The 8789-nt window shown below is 49.7% G+C and overlaps 1 protein-coding gene across 1 annotated transcript in view; it reads right to left on the reverse strand.

Moving 5' to 3' along the window:
* NPAS3 (neuronal PAS domain protein 3) overlaps positions 1 to 8789 on the reverse strand; it is a 1714960-nt gene that overhangs the window by 67385 nt on the left and 1638786 nt on the right. The gene's annotated exons all lie outside the window — the stretch shown is intronic.

Here is an 8789-nt window from a genome sequence, read left to right on the forward strand (position 1 = left end):
GTGGAGCCAGCCCCACCGGCCCTCAGGCAGGCCCGACACTTCTGCGGCTCCAGACCACGGCATGAATACCTCTAAAGTCTCATCACAATGGGGCTCTCTTCAGCCACCAATAGGGACCTCCCTCCGGCCCCCTCCCCCCCCACACACACCCCACCCCCCAGCGCAGCCGGGTGATAATAAGCGATTCGTTTGAATCAAATGGTGAAAAAAACAATTAGTTTGAATCAATTAACTCTAAAAACCAATTTATTTGAAAAACAATTATATTAAGCGGAAAAAGAGTTTAAAAAATAAATAAGTAAAAGAAAAAAAGTCTTTTAATTTAGAAGCGAAGTCAAACAGTCCTCGAAGGAGTGGGGCGGGGGGCCGAAGGGGCGGGTAGCTGAAGGGTAGAAGTGGGGGTGCACCTACCACATTTTATCAAGTTAGGCAAATTTCAAAAAATGCAAATTTGAACTGATTAATTCAAATCCATTCCACGTTCAACGGAGAGGCAACTGTCGCACTAACTCGATTCAACAATTTTATTCAAACTATTGCAGTTTCGCCAACATTTATTTCAAATATTGTCAGATTATCAATGGACAGAAACTGCACAACAGATAGATACCTCCTCACTGCCCTTCACTCTACCTGTTGTTGATTAAATCATAATCACGAGTCCCCCCCCCCCCATCACTCCTATTAGATCAGCTCTTCAGCGAGGCTCGCGCTCCGCACGGACTGTACCAAAGAGAGGAGGCAGGGGGGTTCTCTGAGATGAAACCCAGTAATCCCCAGCTTCGTTAAAGGAAACATGACTGCATTTAAAAACAAGCATTTGCAATGCAATAGGTCTCGTGTTTACGCGAGTTTAAGCTATTGACATTGTAAATGGCAATGCCTATTATTTTTGTTTTGTTTTTAAAACATAAATAAAAGGCATTTTAAAAGGCATCGTCATTTACAATGCCAATAGCTTAAACTCGCGTAAACACGAGACCTATTGCATTGCAAATGGTTGTTTAAAATTTAAACTGAACACAGCACCGCTTCAAGGAAACTGCGCTCAGTTTCTTTTTTTTTAACTTTAACACTGAGCGCAGTGTCATTGAAGCGGGCGTCGCACTCAGTTTTAAACTTAAAAAAAAAAATGAACAAACAGAGCGCGGTGTCCCTGATGCGGGCACTGCGCTCACTATGAAAGTAAAAAAAATAAATAATTAATAGATCGCAGTATCCCAGAAGTGGATGCTGAAAGTTAAATAAAATTCAAATTTAAAATGATCGCGGTCCCCTTAAAGCGGGCGCTGCGCTCCTTATGCAATTACCCAAAAAGCAGCCGCCATTGTCCCCATCAGTGCCAATAACAAAAACAGTGCTCACCGCCTAGATAAAACAGACAGAGCAAAGAGCCAAGTAAAAGGTCCAGTCGTTATGGGCCGTAACAAATGGAGACAAGACGGTACCAAGGAGGGACTAACAAGCCCATTTACGAATAAACAACTAGAATTTAAGAAGGACAATGACACAAAGCCAATGACATATATGCGCGGAGAGTGGGCGGGGCTGCTACTGCATACCCTAATACAGCATGCCTCGCAGAGCAAGCAGTGAATGCGCGCTGCCGCTAGGCTTGACCTAAAAATCGTTTCTGAGAATTATTTTACGAGTGGGCAGTTGCCCACTGAACCACCACTACCCGTCTAACCTTTTTAAAGTCACAAGGGGGGGCCTTTCATTGTGTGAATGGGTTACCACCGCAATTAGGGAGTCTGTAAAATTTCAATGTTTTGCAACCAGAAGATGGTTAAACATTGATTTGCGATCTGGAAGGAATGCCCAAAACACACCCCTTCAAAATCAACACTATACATTTTTAAATCCATTTTGCGATTTAGTAACCATTTCCCAAATCGCAATATGGGGATATATATTGCAAAAAGCCATTTTAAGGTCGCCCTCCACGCGATAAAATGTCTGTGTACGTCTGGACCTTTGTCTTCTGAGTACTTGTGTCCTTTAACCCTTTGTTATTTGTATGTGTTACGTTATGCAGATTTGCAGAGTGCACTATCACACGAGAGGGGAGTATCCTGGGGCCGAGCAGGTGAGCAGGGGCGGCTCTAGGCTCATGGCGGCCCTGGGCAGGGAGCGTAGGTAGGGGGCCCCGGAAGAGGGGGTCTGGGCGGGGCGGAGCGCGGAGGCCAGTGAAGAGGGGGGGGGGGGGGGGGAGAGGGGAGGGTCAGGGTGTTTGGAAATGGAACAGAGCCGGAGGCCACCAAATCCCTGCCAGGGGCCGCCACGCAAATATGTATCCATCCTCAGAGGATTATTATATTAAGGATATATATTGGTGTGGTGTCCCCTGGGGTTTGGTGGCTCCGTGCAGGTCCACAGCTTGCACATGCCTAAGGCCGCCCCTGAGGTGAGGGCTATGGGTCAAGTGGGACTGCTTGAAAACCCAGGTCTTCAGCTTATTGAGGAATTCAAGAGTGAGGAGGAGGCTCTCATGTGTAGCCGCAGGTCGTTCCACGCTATAGGAGGGATGTATGTGGAGGCTCTCATGTGTAGCCACAGGTCGTTCCACGCTTTAGGAGCGATGTAGGAGGAGGCGCTTGTGTGTAGCCGCAGTTTGTTCCATGCTTTAAGAGCGATGTAGGAGGAGGCTCTCACGTGTAGCCGCAGGTCGTTCCACGCTTTAGGGGCGATGTAGGAGGAGGCTCTCGTGCATAGCCGCGGGTCGTTCCACGCTGTAGGAGCGATGTAGGAGGAGGCTCTTGTGTTTAGCCGCAGGTTGTTCCACGCTTTAGGAGCGATGTAGGAGGAGGCTCTTGTGTGTAGCCGCGGGTCGTTCCGCGCTTTAGGAGCGATGTAGGAGAAAGCTCTTGTATGTAGCTGCAGGTCGTTCCACGTTTAAGGAGCGCTGTAGGAGAAGACTCTCATGTGTAGCTGCAGGTCGTTCCACGCTGTAGGAGCGAGGTAGGAAGAGGCTCTCATGTGTAGCCGTAGGTCGTTCCATGCTTTAGGAGCGAGGTAGGAAGAGGCTCTCATGTGTAACCGCAGGTCGTTCCATGCTTTAGGAGCGATGTAGGAGGAGGCTCTCATGTGTAACCGCAGGCTGTTTCATGCTTTAGGAGCGAGGTAGGAAGAGGCTCTCATGTGTAGCCGTAGGTCGTTCCATGCTTTAGGAGCGAGGTAGGAAGAGGCTCTCATGTGTAACTGCAGGCTGTTTCATGCTTTAGGAGCGAGGTAGGAAGAGGCTCTCATGTGTAGCCGCAGGTCGTTCCACGCTTTAGGAGCGATGCAGGAAGAGGCTCTCATGTGTAACCGCAGGCTGTTTCATGCTTTAGGAGCGAGGTAGGAAGAGGCTCTCATGTGTAGCCGCAGGTCGTTCCACGCTTTAGGAGCGATGCAGGAAGAGGCTCTCATGTGTAACCGCAGGCTGTTTCATGCTTTAGGAGCGAGGTAGGAAGAGGCTCTCATGTGTAGCCGCAGGTCGTTCCACGCTTTAGGAGTGAGGTAAAAAGAGGCTCTCATGTGTAGCCGCAGGTCGTTCCACGCTTTAGGAGCGATGCAGGAAGAGGCTCTCAATGTAACCGCAGGCTGTTTCATGCTTTAGGAGCGAGGTAGGAAGAGGCTCTCATGTGTAGCCGCAGGTCGTTCCACGCTTTAGGAGTGAGGTAAAAAGAGGCTCTCATGTGTAGCCGCAGGTCGTTCCACGCTTTAGGAGTGATGTAGGAGGAGGCTCTTGTGTTTAGCCGCAGGTCGTTCCATGCTTTAGGAGTGAGGTAGGAAGAGGCTCTCATGTGTATCTGCAGGTCATTCCACGGTTTAGGAGCGAGGTATGAGAAGGCATGACCACCAGATCTTGTTTTCTGTGTTCATAGTATTTGTGCGAGTAGGAGTCTGGACTCCGGACGAGTTGAGGTGTCTGGAATGTTTGTGAAAGCAGATGCAATTGTCGAGCTATGCTGGGCCAATGTTATGTAGTGCCTTGAAAGCATGGATTCGGAGCTTGAATTGTGCTCATTTGTGGATGGGGGGCCAGTGGAGCTCCTTCAGGTGTCCGTGATGTGAGTGTGGCGTGGAAGGTTGAGAGTGATTCTGCCCACTGAGTTCTGAATGGTCTGCAACCTACTGGGGAGTTTTTATTGATCCGACATAGAAGGTGACCAGAGCGTGCGTGACAGTTCTCTGGGTGCCGGCTCGGAGCCATTGGAAAAACTTCTCAGCTTCTTCAGGGGTGTGGGAAGTGGACTAGTTGTGCATGGTCTGTCCAGCTTTGACATATCAAGGAAGTTACTTATCAATATTGTGAACTGGGCAACCTGTCACAGGACCACTGTCCAGCCCATGTCCTGCACCCAGTGGACACATCTGCGGGCCACACACAGCTGGTACTGGTAGCAGGGTACTTTCAGAGGGCATGGGCTATGCCAGCCAATACTGCAGGCTACACGGCATGTCTGACCCCAGCCAGGGGTGGATTCTGAGAGCGCCGAGACGATGCTTCAGCGCATGTCTCTTCCATCCAAGCATGTCTAACAGCTGAAGCAGACGGGCTGCTGATTGTGCATTCAAACTAGAGTCTAAGATGATGGAGGTGTTTATCATTTGGGACACCCCCTCTTTCTGGGCCTCAGATTGATGCCCCCTACCTTAGGTCGGTCTCCAAGCCTCGGCAGTATGTCTGATTTATGTTACACTTTTACTCCCCAAATAAATTAGCTGGTCTCCCTACCTGTTTTCTGGGTCTGAAAATTTTGAGGAAACAATATCTTCACAACTCCTGGTAGCCAAGAGAATGTGTTCTAGAGTCATGCTTTTGATCAGTGCTTAATTTGAGCTGGTGCTTTCCGGTGCTCGGCACCAGCTCCTAATTGTCAACACCATTCTTAGAACAGTCTACCACATGGTGCCGCTGCTCATCTAATGTAGAGATGAGAAGAACAACGGTTGTTTATAAATACAAAGTACATTAAAATTACTAATACCTGCCTCTCCAGCCATTCCTTTATCTTTGGGGACCTGGAATAATCTGAACTGTCGAATTTACATGCAAGAGACATGGTTAGTAGTGGTTTTGGCAGCAATGACAAGGTTGATGAGTGGTGCAAGCCGCAGTGGCCTCCTGGTCAGAGCCCCGGCACTTAATATTTTACAAATTAAGAACTGGGCTGCTTTTGATTTGCGTAGCCACAAATGTGTCTGGACCAAAGTCTCTGTAGAGGGAAGGCTGCTTTATCTACACCCGCAGGCTCCGGGGTCTGCTCACAGCAGTGCCTGAAAGTTCTGCATTCGAGATGCTGCTGTCTGGGAGCCCTTTTACTAAACAGGGGCATTTTTGTGGAACTTGCCAACATTCCGCACCTACCTGTGCACCTAAACCAAACTGGCCCATAACTCAGCTAGGAACCTCAAACCCATCTGTTGCTCAGAGTTTACAATCTTCACTGTTAGGGGGCGAGTCCCGTCACCGCCACACCACTGGCCTCAGTGCGCTGCTCGATCAATGTGAACGAATCACATTCAATCACAGCCAGTGGCGGCTAGCGCAGGAGCGTTGCCCCACCGCTCAAAAGGAAAAACAAAATGATCATTACTTATCGGTATTAGCATTTTATTTTTCCGATTGCAGTCAGTGGTGGGGGTGGGGCGGGCGGGGTGGGGTGGGGCGGGGCTGGCCAGAGTTGGGGAGGAGTCTGTGCACTCCATAAGTGCACCTGAACTTTTTGTCTGGCCCTCTTGGGCGGACCAAACACTTCATGTGCACTTAGCATGTTCCTACCAGGCTGCATTACACAGCCCGGCGAGGAACATACACAGGCTCCCTGTTCCAGTCTGAGCGCCGATCCATGGCATTCAGACCAATCACAACGTTGCATTGCAGCTCAGGGGAGCCTGTGTGCCTGGGTGCTTCCTGCTGCCGGCCGGGACAGGAAGATGAAGAGGACGGAGGAGAGGCGGCCGGCCGTTAAAGGTAAGTTCTTTATTTAATTAGATTCCTCTTCCCACCCCCCACTACCCCCACCCCACCACCCCCGTCCGGTAGGAGCCGCTACTGATCACAGATCACCTTCCACTACAATTGTCTCAAAGCTGTTCCCATCTTGGGTGCACATACAATCGCCTGGAGCACCTCCACCTTAATAAATTGTGAACACATTGTTTTCTATTTGAGAACAGCACTGAAGGTGTTCAAGGCTTGTTTATAGGTGCGGTGTCCAAATAATGAACACATTTATCTTAAGACCATGTGGGCAGCACTTGAGAGCCTGTTACCAGTGCAAGTTCCATTACTAAGGAATGTGCTTTCCTTGAAGAAGCTGGCACCATGCCCACTTCATTAACTGTGAGGACCACAAGAAGCTGAGCCTACTCCAGGGCCCATGCGATGTGATGAGTGTGCACTCAGACAAACAAGCGTTCATCCACTGTAACAAGTGCACAATAAAACCTACAAGTGAGTGTGGATCTAGATATGTGCAATCACAAAAAAACAATACATTCAGAACACGGGAGGAAGGAAGAAACAAGCAGAAAAAGGCAAAACAGAGGGCAGAAAAACAAGCAGAAAAGGCCAGATGGCTGAAAAACTAGCGGAAAAGGCAAAACAAAGGGCACAAAAACAAACAAGCAGGAAAAGGCAAAACAGCGAAGCAGAGGGCAAAACAGGGGGCAGAAAAACAAGCAGAAAAGGCCAGATGGCAGAAAAACTATCAGAAAAGGCAAAACAGAGGGCACAAAAACAAACAAGCAGGAAAAGGCAAAACAGAGCACAAGAGGACAAAACAGAGAGTAGAAAAATGAGCAGAAAGGAAAAACAGAGCAAGAAACGAGCAGAGGATGCACAAACAGAGGGCAGCAGGAAGACAGGCAGAGGAGGGTAGTGGACGGTGGGCAGTCTGGACAGGGGAACTGTCACAGGGGGAGCAGCACGAGAAACTGCTCAATGGGGTCATGCTGCATCCTCCATCAAGTAGGGCACTGGGTGGCAGAAGGAGGGAAACAGCAGGAAGGGCGAAGACACAAGCAGAAAAAAGCAAACAGATGGCAGAAAAAGAAGCAGAAAGACGAAACAGAACAGCAGAGGGCAAAACAGAAGGCAGAAATACAGGCAGAAAAAGGCAAAACAGAAGGCAGAAAAACAGGCAGAAAAGGCAAAACAGAGGCAAAACAGAGGGCAGAAAAACAGGCAGAAAAGGCAAAACAGAGGGCAGAAAAATAAGTCAAAAAAGGTATACAGCAAGAAACGAGCAGAGAAGGCACAAAGCGAGGGCAGCAGGTAGACAGGTAGCAGAGGGGTAGCAGACTGCGGGCAAGCTGGACTGATCTGTCGCAGGGTGAGCTGTAATGAGGACACACACCAAGCCCACATAGGGGCGCCGTTTTCCTGCACCTTATGTTTTGCTCCAGGAGGACATGTAAAGGCTCTCACTGGTGGAGTTGGCTCCAGCTAATACTCAGACTTAGACGCATTGACGGAAAAAATGCTTGTTCAGTGCGGAGAACCTGCTCAGATGCACGGGTGGATCTAACACGGCCCCAGTGACTGCAGGGGGCACCAGAGGCACCTGGGAAGTAAGGCGAGAGCTGGGTCACTGCTTAAACCTCCATAGTCTGCACTACTTGCACCAACAGTAAAGACCTTCCAGTTTTCACAGTGGACGCGCGGCCTGAACTGGGGCTGTTGCACAATTGGGCCAGGTGAAGCACGTTCAGGACCAGGGACACATACTAGGAGTCACTCCAGGGACAAGAGAGTGAGGAAAGAGAAGACAGACTTTTCAACCCTTGTACAAGAAGAAGGAACAGGTGAGCTGGCCATTGTGAGATCTCCACCAGAGGTGATTCAGAGGGAGAAAGTGGTAACAAAGGCAACCCATGATACAATGGAAGGGACAACGAGGAAAGCAACAGCGGCTGTTGAATCCCACCTAGAACAGGACGGCAATGAGATGTCCCACATGGAGACGTCGCTGAAGCAGCTTGGATCCAGGAATGAGCTGTCCTGTATGGAGAGTCACCGACGAAGCTTGGATCCACTCTCTGACAGAGGATGGAGTAAGCTGCCTTGAAGAGGAGTTGCAGGGACAGGCGGACTTCGGTGCGGGGAGTCTGGTGCAATACTGGTGTTAGGCAGCAGGACTGAAGTCTGGGAGAGGCACAGGGCTCAGTTCACATATAGGTTTTGGATTTTCCTTTGGTGGTGACGGAAGCAATGGAGCACCTTAGCGATGGCACCATCGTTTGTAGTAAGGCCTAGAGACGTCTCTGGGAAGCAACCGCTCCCACTAATAGAAGGCAACCGCAGCTTGAGAAACTATTGCCCAGCGAGCGCTGTCAATGACAGCGCCAACACAACTACTAACTATCACTCTCCTACAAGGGGTACAATTCAGACTATTTGATGCCCTCAATACTTTAAGAATGCCTTGGGCGGCAGGTATTACTCATTTTTACTGTATATTAAAAAAATAAACATTACCTCCTCATTAGTCTTCCTGGCCGACCCATTACACCCCTACCCTCTATAAGCGGCGGGCCAGCCCAACCCATCAGCCTGTATTTTTGGTTCTACGCTGCAGATTCTCCAGGACGTGTTTCAGGTAACTTAGGGGTGAGATCCTGCTCCAGCAGGTCCCGGTGCCCTGGGGGCGAGGCCCTGCTCCAGCGGGCTCATGCACTGGTTCCCCCACCTTCGGGCCCTCGCACTGAATGTTTGGGTTCATAGCTCTGCTCTGGCGGGCTCTGGTAGTTGTAGGCTCTTGGGAGTTTGTTCTGTCGATTTTTGCATTATGCCTTGC

This window comes from Lissotriton vulgaris, chromosome 9 (genome assembly GCF_964263255.1).
Source record: "Lissotriton vulgaris chromosome 9, aLisVul1.2, whole genome shotgun sequence".
Classification (NCBI taxonomy): Eukaryota; Metazoa; Chordata; class Amphibia; order Caudata; family Salamandridae; genus Lissotriton; species Lissotriton vulgaris.